We start from the raw sequence: 24750 nt of genomic DNA, 5'->3' as shown, positions 1-24750 counted from the left end.
CAAATCATCCCCAACAAATGCCTGTCTGCTGCCTGAACACATCCAAAGGTAGGAATCACAAGTTACAGGAGAAACTTCCTGTAACTTAACCATTATTCTTGTCCTGCATTATGGAATGGTAAAGAACAGGTCAAATCTTTCTTAAACCAAGAGTGGGCAAACTCTAGGGAATTAAGAGCTGCAGCTGAGCTTCTTGACCTTCCTGAGGGCCACAAGAAAACTTCTGGTAATGCAGTTGAAATCACTGGAAGGGATGAGGCTGTTTATTTATTTATGCATGCTCTTTAATGTAGGAAATGGGAATGAGGGGCCTTTGGGGACAAGCTGCTCCATGTTTCACCCTCATGCCCATACCCAACCCCAAAGCGATGTAAAATCTCATCACTGAAATTCAGTGGCAAAACGGCTGAATTTCAATGGTGCAATTTGGGATTAAAGGATGGGGGAGCTTAAGAGGAGAAATGGAAGTGGTTTGCCTTTCAGAGGTCTCCTGGTCCCATTTTCAACCTTATTTTGAAGAGAAAATTTGTATAGCCAAACATTGACTATTTTAATACCAGATTTCAGCAATGCAATCTTTGAGTGCTAGGTTGTTACAAAGGGAGTACTAGGGATACATGAGGCTCTAGGCTGCGCATTCCTGAGGTCCTTGAAAAAATGCTATCATCTCCTCCTTTGTTCAATTTTTTTTTCATGGCTAAGCAGTTAGCCTTATAACAAGACTTGGTTTTAGTCTCCAGATCACCCCACTGCTCTTGTTTGCATTTGTTCCACTTTGTCTGAATCCTTCCTAAAGTATGGATCTCTAATCAAGAAAGTTACCTGATTCTTAAGCACTGATTAAAATGGTGTTTTACTCTTTTACTCCATTTAAAAGAGGTAATTAGCACAAGAGTACTAAAGGCTGTTTCAAGCTAGCTGTCTGATACTATTTTAAGTTAACTGCTACTACAGGTCATTGATCACAAACTAACCAATAACAGTTGCCAATTAATATTAAGTATTCAACTCCATATCAAATATAATTAGATGTTAAGTGTTTATATTCGCTGAATAGCCAGACACCTGGCAAATATTTGATAAATATGTGCCAAGGAAGTTCACTGAAGAGAATTTTAAAGAACATTGAAGCATGTTATCTCATTTCTAATTTACATCATTTGCTGAGTTTAATCCTACTTTCTTTCATTTGAAATATTGGATGGAAGACGATGTGCTCCCTCCCATTGCTCTCTCCATATGAGATTGTTGAATTCTTAGGCTCACATGACAGCTATTGAATGAACGTTAATTCTAACATCAGGTTTATCCAATTCATGAGAATTGCTTTACATTATTTTGACCACAGAACAGGGATCCTGCCCTGCACATATTTTCATTAAACATTGCTTACTTTGATAATGTTCAATCCCTTCTACTGATGGCATCTTTTATATATATGCATTGCAATGAGGTCTTTATTTGGTTGTCAGATGCAGGTCTGATATTGATCCACAAAATTAAAATGGGATGACAATTAAGGATTACTTCAAAGACAACAACCTTTGCCCCTTCTCAGCCACAAATTTATTTCAGTTTCAAAAAGTTGGCAAATATATTCCATGAAACTTAAGGCACTGTGTACTTGGTAGCTAAGTGACAATAGGATAGAGAAGACCTGACTAATTTTTGCTTTCCACTTCAGTGATGCTGAAGAAAGGGTCAACTGATTTACACAGCCGCTTCACCATGTGATGACTGTCATTCAAAGTACATACAAGCCATGTGATTTCTCTAGCACTTGTAGTATTTTGAATTTTGCTTGCTATGCCTGGGGGAAATACATTGCTAGAAGCAGAAATAGTTTCAAATGAATGATTTCAGTGGAGTTATTTGGAGGGGAGAAGTCTATCCACCCACTAGATTTGGGCCATTAGAAAACTCCATCAGGCTGTTTTTGTTTTGTTTTGTTTTTCAGTGCTAGACCTACAACCAACTGCTATGCATATCAAAACAGCGAAAACTGACCACATACAGTACTGCACTTACATTTCTACCAGCATTTGCACTTTGTAAAATTTCTCCATCCATTTCCCATGTTTAGAAAACATTGTACCAAGGTAGACGACTTAATCTGTTTGTTCTAGTTTTTTTGCCATTTCATTTATGTATAACTTGTGGTTTTTCATTCTATTTTCCCTGTCAAGCTAACCTACAGTGCTCTACAGTATGTTAATTTTCAAAGTAATATTTCTTGTTGCATTATACAATCTATCTAACATCTGCTGCAAATCATTCAGATTTCTCTGCATACAAAGGTACACACACACTCCCCAATCAACACTCTTCTATCATCACCACACAGGTTCCTTATATATTTATCCATCCACATATTAAACAAATAAGGGGATATCACACATTCCTATCTTATATCCTGCTCAGTGTGAACCATTTGCTAAGCATTCCATTGTTTCTCTCTCTTGCTTTGATTGATTATGTGCCATCAAGTCATTTTTTACTCTTAGCGGCCACATACCGCTAAGATTTTTTCCATAATGATCTGTTCCTAACGTGGTCTTTGAGGTTTTCCAAGAGAGTACCCATTAGCACTGTAACTGACTCCATCCCCCTTGCTGCTGGTCATCCTCTTCTTCTCTTTCCTTCCACCTTTCCCAGCATTAGAGCCTTTTCCAGAGAGCTGAGTTTTCGCATAATGTGTCTGAAGTAGGATAATTTCAGCCTGGTCATTTGTGCCGAGTGAGAACTCTGGGTTGATTTGTTCAATGATCCATCGGTTTGTTTTCTTGGCTGTCCACGGTATTCTCAAGAGTCTTCTCCAACACCAAAGTTTGAAGATGTCAATACTCTTCCTATCCTGCTTCTTTATAGTCCAATTTTGTTTCCATAGAGTGTCACAGAGAATCTCTTGCTTTACGTAATCCATATGCCACTCTTCCTACATTCAGCAAATAAACTTCAGTTCCACATTCACACATAACTTTCCATAATTCAAGCCTATTCACTTTATCAAACACTTTCTCTAAGTCTGTAAACATCTAATGAACTTTTTCACGCTCATTTCTCAGGGTCCTACTGAAAAGCAAAAATCTGATCTGTGACCCCCCCTGCCTGCCATAAAGCTCACTAAACTTCCCAAATTTTGCTTACATATCCTTTCAATCAGAATTCTGCTAATCATCTTCCCAGGCATGTTTAACAAACAAATCCTTGCATTTATTTTTGCTACTTTTCCCTTTGTACAGAAAAGCACTATCAGCATTCTTCCAACCATCAAGTATAGATGTAGTCTTCACACACCTGGACCAAGTTGCCCAGCCATTGCATCAGCAAATAATATCTGAATGTTAACTTTTTTTCCCAGTTATACTGTCTATACCTGACATTTTTCAACTACTAACAGCATGTATTACTTCCTCTCCATCTTCTTTGACACTAGCATTTTAGCACTCCTTTCAATACCACTCTATGACATATCACTATCATTCTTTTCATGTTAAAAGTTTCTTGCTCTCTTTGATTATATTTTTTGTAGTTGTCTTTTTTCTCTATGTGCATTATACACTTCTATGCATTTTCCTCCACAAAGCCTTTTTCCCTTCAATATTACACCAAGTATCCTTGTTCAGACTTTCATTAGCTGACTCAACATAGTTTTGTGGTATCTTCTAAGAATTTGTTTCACTCTGTTCCAAGCATCTTCCACAACCTCTTTCTTTACATCCACTGTCCAGTCATTCTGCTGGGAGATTAATTTATCTTCCAATACTTTTTCGTACAAGACTCATATTTTCTGTACCTGTTTTCACTCTCTACTTTCCTTCATTTGTTTCCTTTTCATGTCCATTTTTTCCCAAGTTCCTTTTTTGACACTACCAAATTATAGTCTGTTCCAAGTTTGGGATCTCTTGTTAGCCTTGTATCCTTCACTGATTCTCTCACTTTCATCATAAACATTCTAACTATGCATGCTTTTATATTTATATTCGTTCCTTTCTCACATGTATGTTACATTTATGCATAAACCATGTATTTAAAAGAAACAGATGATTTCCTAAGCAGATACAGTCAGGTCTAGAAATATTGGGACATCGACACAACTCTAACATCTTTGGCTCTATACACCACCACAATGGATTTGGAATGAAACAAACACAATGTGCTTTAACTGCAGACTGTCAGCTTTAATTTGAGGGTATGTACATCCAACTCAGGTGAATGGTGTAGGAATTACAACAGTTTGCATATGTGCCTCCCACTTGTTAAGGGACCAAAAGTAATGGGACAGAATAATAATCATAAATCAAACTTTCCCTTTTTAATACTTGGTTGCAAATCCATTGCAGTCAATCACAGTCTGAAGCCTGGAACGCATAGACATCACCAGACTCTGGGTTTCGTCCCTGGTGATGCTCTGCCAGGCCTCTACTGCAACTGTCTTCAGTTCCTGCTTGTTCTTGGGGCATTTTCCCTTCAGTTTTGTCTTCAGCAAGTGAAATGCATGCTCAATGGGATTCAGGTCAGGTGATTGACTTGGCCATTGCATAACATTCCACTTCTGTCCCTTCAAAAACTCTTTGGTTGCTTTTGCAGTATGCTTTGGTCATTGTCCATCTGTACTGTGAAGCACCGTCCAATGAGTTCTGCAGCATTTGGCTGAATGTGAGCAGATAATATTGCCCGAAACACTGCAGAATTCATCCTGCTGCTTTTGTCAGCAGTCACATCATCAATAAATACAAGAGAACCAGTTCCATTGGCAGCCATACATGCCCATGCCATGACACTACCACCACCATGCTTCACTGATGAGGTGGTATGCTTAGGATCATGAGCAGTTCCTTTCCTTCTCCAAACTCTTCTCTTCCCATCACTCTGGTACAAGTTGATCTTGGTCTCATCTGTCCATAGGATGTTGTTCCAGAACTGTGAAGGCTTTTTTAGATGTCGCTTGGCAAACTCTAATCTGGCCTTCCTGTTTTTGAGGCTCACCAATGGTTTACATCTTGTGGTGAACCCTCTGTATTCACTCTGGTGAAGTCTTCTTTTGATTGTTGACTTTGACACACATACACCTACCTCCTGGAGAGTGTTCTTGATCTGGCCAACTGTTGTGAAGGGTGTTTTCTTCACCAGGGAAAGGATTCTTCGGTCATCCACCACAGTTGTTTTCCATTGTCTCCTGGGTCTTTTGGTGTTGCTGAGCTCACCGGTGCGTTCCTTCTTTTTGAGAATGTTCCAAACAGTTGTTTTGGCCACGCCTAATGTTCTTGCTATCTCTCTGATGGGTTTGTTTTGTTTCTTCAGCCTAATGATGGCTTGCTTCACTGATAGTGACAGCTCTTTGGATCTCATCTTGAGAGTTGACAGCAACAGATTCCAAATGCAAATAGCACACTTGAAATGAACTCTGGGCCTTTTATCTGCACATTGTAATTGGGGTACTGAGGGAATATCACACACCTGGCCATGGAACAGCTGAGAAGCCAATTGTCCCATTACTTTTGGTCCCTTAACAAGTGGGAGGCACATATGCAAACTGTTGTACTTCCTACACCGTTCACCTGAGTTGGATGTACATACCCTCAAATTAAAGCTGACACTCTGCAGTTAAGGCACATTGTGTTTGTTTCATTCCAAATCCATTGTGGTGGTGTATAGAGCCAAAGATGTTAGAATTGTGTCGATGTCCCAATATTTCTGGACCTGACTGTACTCACTAATCACCATTCTCATGCATTCTTGGCTTTCCAAATGGCCCAGTCACTTTTTATGTTCTTTCTCAGCTTGTTCCCACCCACTTATTCATTTCACTAAACTGAATAATTTTTCCCCCTTTGGATCTCATTCATTAAGAATATTGCACAATTTCCCCAAACCTTCTCTGTTTCTTCCATTATCATCATACACTGAAGAGTAACATGCAACTATCACCAGCTTAGGGATTCCTAGTTTCCACAGCAATTTAGATAACAGCAATTTATACTTTCTCTCTACATTTGAGACTTTTCATTGATGATTAAACCTGCACCTTCACTAGCTCTATACCCCTGCAAGTATTCATCAATTCCACTCCAATATCTTCATTCAGACAGTTCCAGTCAGTTTTGGTACATTTTGGCCACTATGCCACGAGCACAACCAAAGCTCAGTTTTACTCAAAGCATGCTCATTGTGCAAACTAATAGTTCTAATGCAGGTTCAAATCCAGTGTATCACTGCATATATTTGCATGAAAGAGCTACTCTAGAAAAAGCAGATGCCTTTGTGCCTCACTAAGACCCTGTCCCTCCCAGTGGATTATTACCTTGACGTGATGGAAAGGCTCAGTAACTTCTGTGACCCTGGAAGTAATGCTGTCAAGACCATGAGCTCCTGGTAGGGTTGTCTTTGCCTATGAAGTCAAAAGGGTGAAGCTAAGAGTAATCCAAAGCAGGGATGAGAGCTTGTGGGGGTCTGCAGGCATGAGGAAACCCAACCTATCTAGGAGACAGCACACCAAAATCAAACACAAAAGGTGTTTACAAACAACATCTGTATTGTTGGTAAGAAAACTAAATGACTGAAACTTTTAGACAAGTCTGAGTGATGGATGAGGAGATCTCTAGGTTGGGAGGCACTCTTCTAATTACTTTGGAAGAACACTAAACTGTCACAAGGAGATCCAGAAATAATGAACTGGCTAGTCCAAAGCTGTAAAGAACTCTGGTCATACTGTATATTTTGGCAGTACTGAAAAAGGAACTCCTTGTTTTACAAAGACACAAATAACTGGAACCCTGGAATGTGGAAAGCATGAACCAAGAAAAACTTGAAGTGTAAAATGAAGTGTACTAAATTGGATGTTTTAGGAATACTGTAAGTAGATTTAGGTGGACTGGAATGGGCCATTTTAAATCAGGTGATTCAGGGCATAGAACAAAGGAGTCAAGTGTCATAGGTATTGCTCAGCCTACTTGGCAATAGCTCAATAAACAACATGTTAATATCTATTAGAATTACTGGATAACCAGTGAATGTCAATAGAACCGTTGTGCCAACAAGATTTGATATGGAGGACATACAGTCAGAATATAAGAGCAATGTAAAGAACAGATTAAATGTACTTAACTAATGTGAAAAACAACCTGAGAATCTATGAGAAGAGGTAAGAAGCATCAAGAAAATCAAACCACCAAAACACACACACACACACAGAGAAAAAGATCCAAGTGACTTTCAGAACATGTTATCATAATAGCCAGATAAACACAGAGGATGAATGCCAAGTTAACAGGGACAAACTTGCAAGTAAAGTAAGAAAGATGTATCAGTCAAGAATATCAACAAATAAAGAAAAATTGCAAGAAATCAGAGGTATTTTTATGAAGGTTAGAGAAATAACAGGTAAAATCACTTAAGGTAGCAATATTCAAGGTAATTGTGGAAGAGATCTAATAGAGGCAAGTGAGACTAAAGGAAGGTGGAAAAAATATTGAAACCTTTTACAAATGAGATTATAGGTGACAGAAGCATCTGGAGAAAGACAATGTTTTCAGAAACCAACTCCACTAGAAAGTAAAGAATATAGGAATAGATCATATGTCAAAGGAAAGCGCCAGGCATAGATGAAACACTCACTAAAATAGTTAAAGCTGCAGGATTCGAGGAAAAGACGCAGCTCAAACTGCTGCCCACTCAAAATGATTCTGTGTGGTGAACAGATGCTATGTTTATGCCCCTGTATGCTCCAAAGCACTTTTTCCTAACCATTCCCAAAATGTTCCATAGCCCTAATGGCTAACATCAAATAGTGGAGAAAACAAGAAAATATCAGAAGGTTTACCTTTGTTGGCTGAAGACTTAGAAGGGTAATGATGAAAGTAAGAAAATAAAGAATCTAGATTTATCTGGAGAAGTAGATTAATCCTAAGGGAGAAAGCAATTATAAACTTAGAAAAGTGTGTGAAGGATCAATGAGAAGAAAGATCAAAATACTTAAAGCAGTATTTCCAGCAGAAATATAGTACATGAGCTGTGAAAGTGGGACATAGAGAAGGGAGGAAAAAAAAGAAGGATATCTCTAAATTATGGCTCTGGAGGAAGTTATTAAGAATACCATAGATTGCAAGAAAAATCAACTAATCAATCTTTGACCAGATAAAGACTGACAGCTCCCTTGAGGCAATTATTAGCAAACAGAAACTTTCATACTTTGGACATCTGACACAAGCAGATGATGCATTAGAAGAAGTGACCATGCTTGGCAGGGTTGAAAGAAATAGGAGAATGGATACAATAAATGGATACAATAGATGAATTTTCATAAATGGCTACAATAGATGAACAGGATGAAATAAATTACAGGATTGTCCCTGGATGAGCTACATTTCTAGAGGTATGTTAAAAGATAGCAAGCATTCTTCACACAGTCATCAGGAGTTGAGCCTGTCTTGATGACACCTAGGTAACTAAGGGCTTCCTAGAAACCTCTGATAGGTCACTATGGGAAGCAAGAAATTGTCCTAGGTTCAATAGAGGTGAATATGTGTAGCTCAGGGTTGAACTGTGGAGTCCTTGGGATTCTCTGAGCTTGGTTCTTTTCTTGCAAATGTTTCATTATCCAGCTAGGTAACATCTTCAGTGCTAAAATGGGATGGGGTTTGCTCTCTCTTTATGTGCTGTGGCCTGCCTTGCCAGTGCTGGTAAGGGTGGGGGTTTTGTTTTGCTCCTCTGGTAGTTCTTTGTCCTAGGTTCTTCTGAACTTCAACACCCATCAGTTCCAGCCTACATGGCCAATGGAAGGGATTGCTGGAATTGTGGTTTAAAATATCAACTTGCCTACCTCAGAAGCACATGGACCTTTCATGTGATCCAGCAAGATATTTCTTCTGATCATATATTTTAAATATACAGTAAATATACAGTTTCCAAGTTACAATCTCATATTAAGTTAGGAAGTGTCTCCTAATAATAAACAAATCTATTTGTATATTTTTAAAGCCCTAACACTGATTCTTTTTCCTGTTCTTAGTAGATAAGAAAAACAATTGTTTTTCCAATTTTATTTTCATTGACTTTAAAATAAAAGACAACAAAGCACTTCTTTAAAAAAATATAAGAAAAAGGTGGACTCCATGGGTCTATGATCTGTGTATATACACACCCATACATACAGTACATACACAAACACATAAATGATATATATTTCATAGACAATGGAATAGAAATGTGGACACAACACGACATAGAAAAGAAAGCTATCATTAGCTTCTAGACATGGTGACTGTTTATCACTTCCAATAGCAAAGGCAATATATTCCTGAATATTAGTTGCTGGAGAGTATGGATAAGAAGGAAATATTGCCCTAATGTCCTCTTGTGAGCATGCTTTGGCATCAGGTAGGTCGCTATGAAAACAGGATGCTGAACTACAGTAGATGGTTGATCCAGTATGGTGCATTTTTATGGCTTTTTGTTTAGAAGCAAGTTTCATTATTAGCAATTCAAGAGTATTTCATAGTTAAGCTGGCACCTGGCAACAGTTTTATGCATATATTAATCAAAATATCAATCTGTTATATGTAGAATTCTTTTTCCAATTGCCTCTGGGCTATATAGTTTGGCTATTTTATCTAGACGTGATAACTGCAGATGACAAACAAGTGTTTTAATTCTATTGCTGTTTTTCGTCTTCCAAATACGCACTTGCTAAGTGAATTGAACATCTCTCCCTCCCTCCTTCTTTCTCTCCCAGTCTGTTCCTTGTCAATTCACATCAGTTTAAGGTCAAGAAAACTAATAGGGAACAAGGCGCTACAAGATTGGAACTCAACCTTGCTTCCCAGAGGAACGCAACTGACAATTAGCACAAGGATCAGCATCAAAAAAGAGCAACCCAGCATGAAGTCTGTCTAATTAGTCATATGAACGGAAAGCTTTCCCTCCACTTCCTCAAGGAGCACATGCCTGTCAGATCTTATATGGTAGAGGCTGCTTTCTCCCATAAGGCCAAGGAAGCTGAGAACAGGTAATGCGTGTTAAAGAATTTCATTAAACTTTTGCTTAGCATAGAATTTGGCTTACTTGCTTCTGATACATTTCCTCAACCTTGCTTTATAAAAAAGGTAAAATATATGGCAGAGAATGACAAATCTGAAAAATAAGTATTCCTCTATATCACATCTTCTCTAAGTAACCCTTCGTGTATTAACAGACAAAAGGAATAGATGAATTATTGAAGATGAAAGCTGTGCCAGATCACATAATTTCCATCTCAGTTCAAGAAAGCTTACGCATATCTGAGAGAGAGAAAGAGTGAGATTAGCGTGACAGTGGGAGTGAATAACACACTTCTCTGTACTTTGAACATTTCCATTTTCACCATTGGAGACCACATTTTACAAATTGTGGCTAAATTATTCTGGCTAAAGGCCTGGCTACAAACAACAGCATAGCTGGAGAGGCAAAGATATCATGTGTGGATTATTTAAGAAGCCATTTCTTTCAGCGACAAAATGCAAGCAACATGGCACTCCTAGAGATGTTTGACATCTTTAAACATATTATTTTACTCATTGAATGCACATTCCATGCATCTGCCCAAAAATGAGACATACATTTATGAAGGTATTATTTGATCACCTATGAAACAGTTGAGATAGGCTAGGTTGAAAGGAAGTGACTTCCCTAAGCCTGGCAGGAAAACATCCATTGGAGTTTGGCAGCTAATAAATTTGAATAAAATCATCCTCATCATCATCTTGGCAGAGCTTAAAGGAGAAACTTTGTGACCCAAATCCTAAATTTCTGAAGTTTTTTTCAGAGCACCCTGTTTAAAGCGGGGCATTTTTACTATTTCATTCCACATGGAATTAAATTATCCCTGATGTCCTGCCAAACTCCAGCATCGTGTTTAGCCTCATCACTGTTGTGTTAGATACTACCTGATGTGTAATGATATATATTGTCCACACTAGATTTTTAACAAGGGGGAAAGTATCAGTTGACAGCCAATGGAGAATATTACCAAAATATGATATTCTGTCTGATCAACAAGAGGTTGATAACTACTTCCACACCAGGCCACAATTATCTGTGGTGATTCTTATGGCAGAGGTAAACTCTGAGGTAACATATGCATACACATTGATAATTTAATCAGTCTTGGGAGAATTGTGAGATTTGTGCTCCTTGTCCATAAAAAAATATATGAAGAGAAAAATATATTACTGGTTTAAATTGCTAGGTCTGGTGGCAATTAACCTGAACAACTGGTAGTTTTCTTCGTATCATAATAAATGATTTAAAAGTTTGCACTGATACAGCAAAAAATAATCTAGGCCCACTAAAATTGCTACCCGTGAAGAGTTCACTACATGTGAGTACTCTATCCGTGCTGTGATTTCAATATGTATGCCAGCTGAAAACTTTCCAAAGGATAATATATCAAAGGGATATATAAATAATGAAGAAATATAAGGACAATCAGAGCTTAGGGCTTATAATGGCATTGGGCATATGCAACCTAATAATCAGTTTCCAATGGAAAGAGTAATTTATCAGTTCAATTATCCATTCACATTATTCCATTAATTAGAAAAAAAAATCCCTCTCTACAAAAAACCAGCAAGGAATGACATTCCTAGCAAATTTGCTGCTGAAAAGACAGCTGTCTAAATTGCCACTGGCTTTGTAGCTGTTCAGGATCCAGGCTTAAAAGTGATGATAAGGATGCCTTATCTCAATGCTCATGTGGTTTGGGAGACACTGGTGTTTTCTGCCAGCATCAGCAGTTCAAAGCAAAGCAAAGTGAGATGCAGACATTGATGGCTATATATGGAGTGAATTAAAGTGGAATGAAAGGCCAAGCGCAGTTGAGCAATATAAAGACTTGTTGAGCTTTATGGAGATTCTTTGGAATAATATAACCCATTGATTAATGGGGGAAGGACTTCAAAATAAGGAACTTATTGGTGTCCATTGGGTGTCTCATTGTTCTGATCAACATCAGTGTTACTGTCAGTGGCACATGGTTAATGGAGTTTTTTTCCCAGCATTTCCACAAGACGTTCAGGGCGATATACAGTACTCAGCACTCTGAATTATAGTTATCCACTAAAAGCCACAATGATATCATGAGTCACATAGTCATCATGCAAAGGACAAATTATATCATTTATTATATAATTATATAATTTATATCAACTGCATCATTTCTCATTTGTGTCATTTGCCCAGTGATGTCACTTCCCCCATCATCCATAGACACCCAGGATCCCAACAAGCATCAAGGGAAGTGATCATTTTGGTATAAATAGGACAATATGTAGCATCAATCCCACTGTAAAGAGAGACAGCATGCCATATAAACCACAGTAGATTTCTGGATCTGTTATGTATCTTGTGTGTGTGTGCATACACACACACACACACACACACACATGCATACACACACATACGCGCACACACATGTATGTATGATCTTGTATGCATGTATACATATACTGTCACACATATACATGATTACACAAAGAGACACATGGTTAAGTTGTGGTGGGTTGGGCTCAAAATTACAGTTATGGTAGGTCTGATATACATGCTCCTAGACAAAAAAAAAAAAAAAAGTTCATCGGTAGATCTGCAGGGAAACTATTTTTGGCTCAGTTTTCTAAAGGTTAGGTTTCCAAATTATAGAGCACAACATCCTAGGGTCTTGTAGAAGCCTATGAAAGAATTAGACATGATGGTCCAGCAGTGATCCACAGCTCCTAAAAGACAAGCACTGATTTCTTCCAAATAACTTTTCCTTTCCTTTCCTTTCCTTTCCTTTCCTTTCCTTTCCTTTCCTTTCCTTTCCTTTCCTTTCCTTTCCTTTCCTTTCCTTTCCTTTCCCCTCCCTCCCTCTCTTTCTCTCTCTCTTTCTTTCCTTTCTCTTTCTTTCTTTCCTTTCTCTTTCGTTCTTTCTTTCTCTCTCAAATTTATATAGTCATTCATCTCATCAGAAATGACTATGGGTGGCATACAACAATCAAATAAAACCATAATACAAAAACAATAAATCATTATAAAAATAAACAATCATTATTAAAAAATGTAAAATCCTTAAAAAATTAAAGGTTAATTAAAAATTAACCAATGGAGGGAGAAGTATAACAACCATGTATCACCCACAATAGGGGAGCCACCTTAAAATGCCGCTGGTTCCCTGGGACCCCCAAGCCTGGTGACATAACCAGGTCTTGAGCGACTTCCTGAACATTAACTGGGATGGAGTTAACCTAACTTTGGGGGGGAGAACACCATAACGTGGGTGCCATGGCAGAGAAGGTCTGCCTCCGAGGACCCATCACATGTAGGTCCCTCGCAGATGGAATCCGAAGCCTGCCCTCTCAGCCGGATCTAATGGGATGGGCTTTTTCTTTATTTTTTCTTTCCTATCCAGCAACTCTTTTTCCCATCTTCAGAATCCTTGTTTTTGCTTTTCTGACTTCAGGCATGAATTCTGCAAGCAGCAACAGCAAAGCCAAGATGCGACACACATAAACAACAGAGCTTTAATTGCACTGTAGTGGCCACCACTTTGAGTTGTTTTGACCATATCATGTGATCACCCCTAAGCGGGAGCCAAGAACAACAAAGTGAGAGTCATGACCAGATGCCAGAATATAGATCCCAGGATTAAAGGCAAAGGTAGAGCTCTACTCTTAAATGAAATTGGATGTAAACAAACAAACAAAAAATCAATGTCCAGGCATGTTCTGTAAGGTTTAAATAGTCCAAAACCCCCAAAAAGGCAATGCCTTTATTAGAATCAATGCAAGTGTCACACAACAGTTGAAAAGTTGTTACATTTCAGTAAAATGTTCAAGAAGAGATTCTAGCACACATAAACTTGACACCTGGATTCAACAAGAACAGTGTCTAGTTCACTATTCATCTTGTGATAAAACATACTGGTCATCCTGCTTTGCCAATTTGTTATCAGTGTAGAGAAGAACCATATGTTCTTTTGACTGGATCTTGGTTTCATTTATTTTCTGCATAGCGATATTACAAACTGTATGGCTTTCTGGACTCAATGTGCAAATACATCTCTTTCTTCTGTCTGCATTCAGTGTATACAGATATATACTTGTCTATGCTTCTGGAGGTTTCTGGGGGCTATACCCAAGACAGCTGGAGGGCCATATGTAGCTGTCAAGCCTTTTGAGGCAGACCAGACTTGAGCACCAAAATTATGAATACTAAAGCTACTTTCATTATAGGGATTCAGTAACAGAATCTTGCAACTCTGAATGTGCCTACCCCCTCTCTGCCCTAAAACTAGGGAGGATCATCTCTGAGATGCTTACTCAAATTACATTCCTCCTTTGGACTCATATTTCTCTTATCTGACTGCTACCTTGGCTGCAGCTCTTCTTGTTGTTCCTCAAGGTTGTTCTCACAGCCCATTACAGTAACTCTGTAGGCTACTATGTATCTTTGATAGGATTATCATATCTGGACTGCAATGGTAGCCCTACCTCTGGTATAAAAGATATACCTATTTACCAAATTTACCACCTTAGGCATATAAACCAGTCTTCCCCAGCTTGATGCCTTCCTGATATTTTGAGACTTTTATTCTAAAATTCCCTGGCATAGGCTCTAGTGAATAATCTAGTGGTTATTCTGGCAAATGATCTAGTGAAGAAAAAATGGTTTTGTTTTTAAAGTGCCACAAAAACTTGTTTTTGCTATAATAAATAGCAGTCTTCCACATTTCTAGACTTCAGTTTCCAGAATTCTCAATAATGACCATGTTTACTTATTGGCTGGGAGGGGTCTGTTGGAAAAAGTTGTTCTAGACATTGTAATTTCTGTTAAATTTTACTCCAGATCCATAATAATATAACTTGCATAAAACTGTAAATCAACATTGTGCCAGGAGGAAGTATGGTATATAAAGTAACTAAAAGATGGGTCATAGTAGTGATAGGAAGGGCTAAATATGTATATGTTAAATATGTATATGTATGTTAAATATGGTTAAATAAATGAATTAATAAAGGAGGAGGAAGAGGAAGAGGAGAACAAGCAAACATGACATTGTCACCCACCAAAATTGAGGAAGGAAATAAGTTACCAAAGTTAGAGTAAATTCAGATGGGAAGCCTGTATTCTGAAAGAAATATTACTAAACCCAAACAAAATGGCTGTGATTACATTTGTTACTTGTCTTATTTAGTTTGGATTTTTGAGTGAAATAAATAAAGTGAAGATGGAGCTTGTGCAAGGAACAGATAGGGTTATCACTGAGATTTACTATCAAATCCTGCTTGCCTAGCACTGCATTTCCCCCTTTCTTTACCTTGGGTTTCCAGTGTAAAGTTGCTTGCGAATTGGAACTCTGCCTATTTTGGGGACTCTTGGGATAAAAATACTGTTATCTAGCTTTTAAAGTGCTTGTTTCACTTTTACCATGTGTTTCATGAATCCAAGTAATTTATATGAGCAAAGCTAACAAAATATTCCATTTCTTGTACTCAGGAAGTCTTTAAGCTAGAAACACTAATTGTAGCAGTGAGGATGGTGCTACATTTTGTAAAAAACCTGTTTTTGGAAAGGTTTTAGGCCAACCCTTACATTGCCAATGTGAATTGTGAGCAATCTGTGCCCATTGCAGGCAATAATTGTGACCCAAGTAGAATGTTGTCAAAGAATGCAACTACAAAATTAAAACTGGGGAACAAAAGTACATAATTGCAGAGGGTTGGAGCTTCCTTTGATAAATCTGAACATTAATTCATCCATGTTGGTCCTGTTAATCCATTCCAATTATAAGCAGTTAATATATTAGTCAGCACAAGCCTTGCATAAATTGTGTTTATTGCCCAACGTTATGATGTCATTCATATAAATGGACTACTCAGGAATCGCTGTATGCATCAAGTGACAGTGAATACTATGGCTATTCTTCCATGTATACATAATGTTTACAGAAGAAAGTGTATTTAAAAAAGAAACTTGATTGCAGATTGAAATGTGTCTTCTTTAAAGGATGTGTGTGTTTGTGTGTGCACCATGCAAGGTTGTCCTTGCCTAGGATTCTTGAGGGGCTTGATAAAACTTTGCTTTGGTGAAATGCATGTGGATACACACTTTGAAAAAACAAACAAACAAGATCTTTCTCAGTACTCATGGAGCTTGGACTTTATTTTCAGAACAAACTTACTTCCATACTGAGATGAAGAATGAAGAACTGTTCATGTGCCCAAATCTGGTGCACAAAGATTGGTTTTCATTCCAGTCAGATATTAAAGCTGTTTCACTAAGTGATCTCTCAGAAAAGAGAAACTGTCTTATGGGAGCCTTGCCTTCACTCAAGGTTTTGCCAGGTGTAACTTACTCAATGAATTATTCTTTGAAAAGCCAGACAATGAATTGACTGAAATTTTCATCAATTGATGGCCTTAATTGCAAGACCAGATTAATTAAAAAAATGTTTATCCTATACAGATTAAGGGAGTGGAGGCTATAAGTTCTGAACAAGTTCCTCTCATGCCCATCTATGTTTCTACAATTTTAAAACTTGTTCATTTGTTTGCTAGATAAATAAAGGCATACTTCCTATGGGACTTTTTTTTTTTTTTTGGCAACATTACATTTGCAGTCCACCTCAATGAAATTAATTGCCAACATCCCATTCAACATAGTGGTCCTGCATATTTAAATTATATATATATATATATATATATATATATATATATATATATATATATATATAGGTGAAGGGCCATAATTCAGCATCAGAGGGCACACACAGAAAACAAACGTTCTAGATTTAACCCTTCCTATCTTCAAGCAGGGGTCAGAAAAGATTCTGCCTGAAATCATGTACAAACCAGCCTTCTCCATTGGACACTAACTCCAGTCATGCCCATCAGCACGGCCACTAGCTGGAGAAAATGGGAATATAATCCAATCTGACATGTGCAGAGACCGATCATGAGCAAGTTTGGAGTGCTCAGCTAGATGCACCAATGATCTGAGGAAAAGGTAGCAGTTACAAACAAGGTATGACCAGGTCAGTGGCAGCACCTAAGCCAATATTGGCTGATCTTGAAAAGCTAAGCAGGATCAACTGTGGTTAGTAGCAAAGTGTGGAACCATCAAGAAATATCAACGATTGTAGACTGAGCTGAGAATTCAAAAAGACAATGGCAAATCATGTTCTCTGTCTGCTAAGAAAGCTACCTGAACATATCCAAGATTTCACCAGGTTTTAAGTGCAATTTAGTCTTTATCCTTCTCTACCTATAAGCTTCTAGGACTGAGTCTCTAGAGCGTTTAAGTGGATCTAGCTAAAAGTTGGGCTGTCTCATATAACCCTGCCGTACAGTGGCTGCAAAGGCTCGGGCGACCACTAGATGGCAGGAAAGGGACACAGAACAGTCCCTTTGCTGCCATCTAATTGCCATTTAGTAGTTTTTGCAGCCCAGAATGAGTAGCAAATGGCAATAATCCAAGTGGCTCCGCAGCGTACTTCCAGCAAACGGCAGCAGCCAGCCTGAGCAGCGGCGGCTTTCGGAGGTTACAAAGAGCACGCTGGGAAAACTGTCTGCCTGTTTGGGCCCTGGGTTCGGACTTCCTAATGGGAGTAAAGCTCCTCTGGCGCCATCCTCCAAGCCCCTCCTGATAATGAGACTGATTAAACAACACAGTCAATGGGAAGGAAGGAGGAGGGAGGAAGTAGGCGCTCCACAAGCTGACATCGCAGCTGCCCAATCGCCCTGCCAACAAACCAGACGAGAACTCTGGACGCTACTGCGGCTGCGCGGCCAAATGAAAGTCGGCAGGCTGCTCCCCGCGCGCTGATTGGCTGCGGAGGCTCCCCTCTCAAGCACAATAGAAGTCACCGGCTTCCGGAAGGAACGACGCTTGCAACCGTGTGGGCGTGGATTAGAATTGGAGGGTTTCTGGGGCTACGCCGAGAAGATTTTATTCCGAAGAATGAGGAGGGGAGAAGACCCCCGTTCTTTCCCCCCACGAATGAAGCTGCTTTGGGTTTAAACAGAAATCAAGAGGGCACAACGCTCCTTTTTCCCACCCCAAAATCCTTGGAAATGCGAGTGTGTAAAAGCTTAGTCGCTCGATCTCCGATCGAGCGCAGTCAAAAATTGCGACCGTTGCTTTGCGTGAGAATAAACGCTTCGGTGGTCTCATCTTTGCTAGCGGCAGGACTTGTCGCTTAAGAATCGGTGTGTCTATTGTCGCCTTGGGATCGATTTTGGGAATGGACACTCTTTAAAATAGTGTTGTTGGTCCGTGTGCCTTAAAAATGCCATTTCTAAGGCTTTCGCTTCTTCCCTCAGACCTGTAGATGTTAAATCCATTGGGAGGAAGAGGCAGCTGCCGTCTGATTTTTGTACACTTTTAACAGCCCATGTTGATGATCTACCTGCCTTTAAAAATAAAACCTCCAATAAGTAGTTGCTACAAATTACAAATCTCCTTTTGTAATCCTGCCTTTCCCAACCCGATGGCCTTCAGGAGCATTGGGTTGCAACTTCCATTAATCCCCAACTGAGATAGGTTCAATTTGACAAAAGCAAATGTCAGTGTATTTTGCTTCCAAATAACTGTACCAGTAATTGCATCTTCCTTTAAAAAAAACACAGGCCATCCAAATAAAGATAATTTGCTTGCTTTCCCAAGGTGTATAGATCCATACATTCCTATTATATTTCCCAGGACTGAGCAGAAAGTAGATCTCAGGGGGACAAATGATAGATCACCAAAGACTTCTGATTTCTAACTGTAACAAAGTTTTCCTCACCCCCCAAATTAGATTGCTGAAAAATGACACTTGATACCAGGAATCAGTTTTGATGGGAAAGGATTTGGGAATGTGAGGAGTACCAGGCGCCAACTTACGTTGGCACCTGAGCTAGTAGTGTAAAATATAGTAAAAAATAAATGACCAAGTTTCTTCCATCAGGGACCACGCATGCAATGACAGCTGCTCCCTTCCTGAGATGCGACCATTGCATCTGCAAGGACAGAGAACCCAATCACGTTATTGGCTGCTCAGCTATCTGATCCTGGAGCACCTGCTTGCAGATGCCAATGAGCTGATGCTCCATGTGGATAAATGTGTATTAAGCATTGGCCAGTGCCAGCACTAACCCAGAACTTGAAGAGGGCCTTGACATTTCTAGAGGTGCTGGTGCTATCACATAGATCCATGCCACAGGCCCACATGAAACAATGGTGGCCAAGATGAATCACAGCTTTTATGGTTCTTGGCAACCTGCAATTGTATATCCCTGTCAAGATACATAATGTTCTGTTCAGAATTTCTCATATAGCCCCTCATTTAGAAGATGGCTCACCTAGTATGACTTGGAGGACAATGTCTTCCTCATAGACTGCAGTCCAGATCTCAGTAAGTAAATTTGAAAAAGCCATCCAGGAGCCAAGCAGAACATTGCCATCCAAAAATCAACCCAGAAACCAGCCATTAACTCCTACAAAACCAGGTACATAAGTTGTGCAAAATGTACCCACACACACACATACGCACTGGAAAATGAAATCAATCCCCCCTCCCCCATCCCAACAGAACAAGAAGGAGGAATCCATTAGGAGATTTGAACTGTCACTCCACGCCAGCAGAAGGGGGTGCGGGGGGGGGGGGAGAATCCATCCAAGAGAAATCCTTAAAAAACAAAGTAGGGAAGTTAAAACGGGGGTAAACGAGGTACTCAGAAAGAAATCCCCGCTTAACCCTTTTTTATGAGCAAAGGCAAGCTAGACCCCTGACTTTAAGAAACCACCCCATGTGTGCACACCCCACTCATCCCTCATCCCAACAGAACAGGTTCCAAATCTGGCAGAAAACCTAAAACAAACAATGTAGGAAAGTTAAACCCAAAAGAAGCAAAACACACAAAAAGCAATTTCCCCCACATACCCCCCTACCTTTTTTTGGTAGCAAAGACAAGCTAGCGCCACTGAATTTGAAAAAGCCCCACAGACTGCTCAGGGTTCCCACCTTCACCTTCCTTGGCTGGCTGGCTGGCAGAAGCCCCCAGGAACTGGCAAAGTGTGAATAATTTTCAGGGTGGCATTCACTCTGTGCAGAAGCTTTTAGCATGTTATCCACCAGCTATTGCACTATACTATAATCTAATTGTCAGCCTTCAAGTTTTAATTGAGCTTTTTCTATTTTCCACCCTCGGATTTGCATTGGAGAGATGCATAATGGGTTTAGCAATGCTTTTCTTTTTGCTGCAAGGGGAAGTGACATTGAAGATGGGTTGATGGTGAAGCTGGACACAGGATCTCCAAGGATCCTCTATTCAGGGTAACCTTTCAGAATCAGCACAGAGTCTGGATCTCTTAGATTCAAGAGTAGATAAGGACTGGGCAAGAGGCAAGCTTCTGCAAAGATCCCATTGAAAACAATGGAGGCTATGCTGGAAAGTTACTGCTGCATTGCCATTGGAGAGCTCGCATGTGATTGTCCCTCCCCAGGGCATGAGCAAATGAAGTTGTGCTTCTCATCATGCACACCTTTCAATAGTTTGACATCCGTCTTTGCCCTGAACTCACATTGGGACTATCTACAGACAGCATAACAAGTGGGACCTGCAAAAAATGTTGGCACATATTTCCACCACTTTGCAGGAGTATCCCTTTTCTGGGTGCCAGCCAGCTGGCCATGCCCTCCTCCAGCAAGCCATTCCATCCCCTCCCCAATGATTATTATCTTCCAACTATCTCTCAGGATTCTTTGGCTATCAAGCATGGCAGGCCTTCCTTTCTTCAGTTGCCTCATTAATTTAATTGCTAAGTGGCATGTTGCTTGCTTTTTTATTTCCATTTCTAATAATGTTATTAGCCTTTTAAGTCCCATTTTCTAGAAAACATGAGAAAATATTTTAGCCAAATGGAAGGGGGGAAAAAAAAAGAAAATCCAAAAAGTGAAAGTCTTGCATTTATGCTACAGATGTGTTGTCTTTCAGTGGAATCCCCGTTTGAAATAAAACACTTGTTTGCAGCTGATAGTGTATGCAGATATAAGGGGAGCGGGCTGTTTCTCTTCTCTTTCCCTTACAGTACAAGCTCAGGGCAGGAGCAAGGTGAAATGGAGGGAGAAGAGTCTGGAAGGCAGGCGCCCCTGTTTCCCCAGGGCGCTGAGACATGGCAGATAACAGAATTGGAGGACAGAGTGCTAGGAAACCCCAAAAGATGCAACTTGCTTCCAAACGGAGGAAAGAAAAATATTTCATGGACAGCCTTGTTTTCTTCTGCTAATGCAGCCAGCTACATCAGGCAACAACTTCCATCATCCTTAGCTATGCACGCTTGAGGATGATGGGAATTGCTGCCTAATGATACAGGTTAAGAACCTAATACTGACCAGATGCCAATGTCTTCCCTGTGGGGCAGTTCATCTGTGACTGGCCAGGTAGATTTGCAGCCAAGGGACTGCAGAGGTCAGTCTGTCCTCAAATTGGTCTTCTCTTCTTGGTCTTCTCTTGGTCTTCTCTTTTTGCATCCTGCTTGAAAAGGTACTGTGGGAAAAGTCATGTGAGACCGAGCCCTGTGTGTTGTCCTGAAGTTGGCCATCCAGGCATCAGCTAACAAGTAGGAGGAAGCTCCAGCCAGCCCCTACCCCAGTTTTTTTCCCTGCAATGTGTCAGCATAAGCAAATCTACCTTGAATGAGTCACTTGGAAAAATCCCATTTAAAGAGGAGGACACACAAATCTCAGTTTCCATGATTCCTGGCCAGTATTGCCAGTTACTGGGATTGATAGAACTTGTTGTCCAGCTATATTTAGTAGAGCTTGGATGAGGTGGACTTCATCTCCCAGATTTCCTGGCTAACATGGAGGGAGAGAAAAGTGGGAGATATTTTTCATTTACTGTACTTGTTTGTTTGTTTCAAGGCCTATAGAGGGAGGACATGGATATGATCTGAAGCAGTTCACAAAAATATGTCTCTCTAACCTTTTGGTTTTTCAAATCCCAAAGTTTAACATCTTGATAAGAAAATAAGGTCTCAGACACTTTCAACAGATTCTCTCTAATCCTGTTTCTTTGCTTTCTTTCTGTGATAACGGACATCACCAGACACAGAAACAGTCATGGTTGAATAAGAGGAGGTAACTGGATGGTTGGCAATAATGAAAAAGTGGAAGGGGCACCTGGTCAATAAATCAAATAAAGAATCAGATCCTGTGAAATTCAGAATAGTAAAACAGGAAAAACATTTAACAGGGAAAAAGGAGGATCATTATTGCATCAGTTTCTGCTTCACCTTGGTGTGTTCACATATTCTCCATCTGCTCGTTGCTATCTGTGTTTAAAATAAAGAACATGGACATACTCGTCTGGCACTTTTATCTGGTATATTCTGCCTGACCTTTTGGGTTCCCATTGAACTATAAGCTAACTACAAGACTGGGCTGGGTTCTCACAACAGCCTAGGTCAGTGTTGTCCAAACTTGGCCACTTTAAGATGAGTGGACTTCAACTCCCAGAATACCCCAGCCAGCCATGCTGGCTGGGGAATTCTGGGAGTTGAAGTCCACTCATCTTAAAGTGGCCAAGTTTGGACAACACTGGTCTAGGTTAAATGGCAATTTGTTGTTCAGTATGTTGTAAGAAACCAGACAATGCCCTGAAGACTGCAGACATATAACAATCTTAATGGGAATGTAAAGGGGCAAAAAAAATTGAGAGTTCCTTCCTGTTTAATGTGTAGATGGTGGGTGGGAAAGTGGGAAGTTTAGCAAAGGTATAGCATTTCAAGTTGTACCCAACTGGTATCCCTCCAAGATGTTTAGATGATAGTTGCAACATGGTCAGTTGCTGGCTGGGGATCCTGGGAACTGTAGTCCAAATATATGGGGAAGACTCCAGTCTTAAGCAAGATACCTTTTGCACACCTATTAAAAGGCTAAAGCCCACTGCTCAGTGGCATTTGGTGATCCTGCCCAAACTGTGATGTTTTCAGAATAGCAAAGGTAATATTTGTCCCATTATTTCTGTCCATGTAATGGATTAAATGCAGGTCCAGAAACATCCCCATTTGGGACACAATAATTTTGGGTTAAGTGTTGCAGACTGCCACAATACTGATCCCATCAAATTGCATTGGAGAATGTGATTCTTACCCACTGAACAGGACATATCAAGCATCCCTGAAGAACTCCTGCCACCCAGATGAACTAACTTCTCCAACTAGCTGGACATGCGCAATTGGCCAGAGACCTTCCATTTCTGCCACTGACCTCTTCAAAGGATTGGGGATGAAATGCAAGAGGCTGGCTGGCTGCAATTCTTCCTGAGGGGGCAAGGGGGGGCTTTATCCTAGTTTTCCTCCTCCAGAGGCCTTCCTGCCCATATAAGGAAAGTCAAAGATGCCTGAACAAGGGGAGTTCTGGCAGATCCTACTTCATACCAGAATTTAACTTTTGGTGATCTGTTTACTAAAGCCAGTAAGCCTGGCATTATTCTGACAAGTGAGATCCGCCTCCTGCTTGGCTCTGAAAGGGAAGCTCCATTGTGAGGTCTGTGTAATCTGAAAGGAACCAACTCCACCAGGCTGAATTAAGGCTGCAGCCATCTACCAGTGCAGGGGGACTTTGCGCAACTCTTAAAGACCAGCCTGATGCATTTTGTTGCCTGAGGCAGAGCAATAAATAGCTCATCCACCCAACTCAGTGCATTGTATCCAAAGCCCAGCCTGCTACTTTGGCAAGGTGAAGTGCCAAGGCAGATAATCTATAAATCTTGCAAGGGCTTTCACCCAAACCTGGTGGTAAAGTATAAAATGAATAACAAACAATGCATGTGCCTTTCCTTGCACTCAGAGTCTGAGTTAGCTGCCTTGTGCTATTCAAAGGATGGCCCACTCATTTCAGTGGGTGAGATTTGCAGGATTTTAGCCCTATTTCACTGGCAAAAAAATAAAAAAAATAAAATCCCTCATTGGTGGGTTCACACCACTATAATGTGGTTCAGCAGATTCAATGGTTGAACACAGCCATTGTATTTTACAAACCATAGTTTTAGAACTTAATATATGTGAATCTAGTCAAATATTTAGTCAACAAACCAGGATTAAAGGAAATCACTGGTTACAATGATGTGTGAACACAGTCGATGTGTTTGATGGACTTCCTCTTACGTAGGCATTGGCTTGCAGTCATAAAACACATGCTTCCTAATTAAGTGAATAGGATTTTTAAAAACTGCTTTAACTGAGAGAGGTCGATTCAAGCTATTGGTGAAAGCCAGTTTCCTTGCGAGTACTCAGGCTGAAGTGCATCATCAAGGCATTTGTAATTTGCAAGGGTGGGTTTCCCTTACTGAAAAGGAAATGTGGCCCCCGAAATCTCTAAGCTTTCTTGCTAGGTCTTTCAAGCCCGGCCACTGGAGACTGAGCGCCCTAGAAGTAAGCACCTTGAGAGAGTGATTCCTGTGGAAGTCAAAACGACACAGATTTGAGACAATTCATCCTTGGAAACCTCTAGTTTCTCCGGGGAGAAAGGAAGAACCGGTCGATTTCAGTCCGTGTCTCCTTTCCTCTCTTCCAAGGGCTAAATAACAAGCCCGATTCATGGCAATTAAAACATTTTGCTTTTAGACTTCATTCTGCAGGTAGAGGATTCCCCTCCATCCGGGGACCCTTTGCAATGAAAGGCAGTCCCTGTGGCTGCAGATGCCCCATTACGGAAGGCGGAGCGATTCCGAGAAGTCAGGTTGAGGCTGAAGT

Source organism: Python bivittatus, unplaced genomic scaffold (genome assembly GCF_059951505.1).
Source record: "Python bivittatus isolate LINGU-HERP-01145 unplaced genomic scaffold, Pbiv_v1 ctg000610_np1212, whole genome shotgun sequence".
In the NCBI taxonomy this organism is placed as follows: domain Eukaryota; kingdom Metazoa; phylum Chordata; class Lepidosauria; order Squamata; family Pythonidae; genus Python; species Python bivittatus.
The sequence above is the reverse complement of the archived record's forward strand: the minus strand, read 5'-3'. Positions refer to the sequence as shown.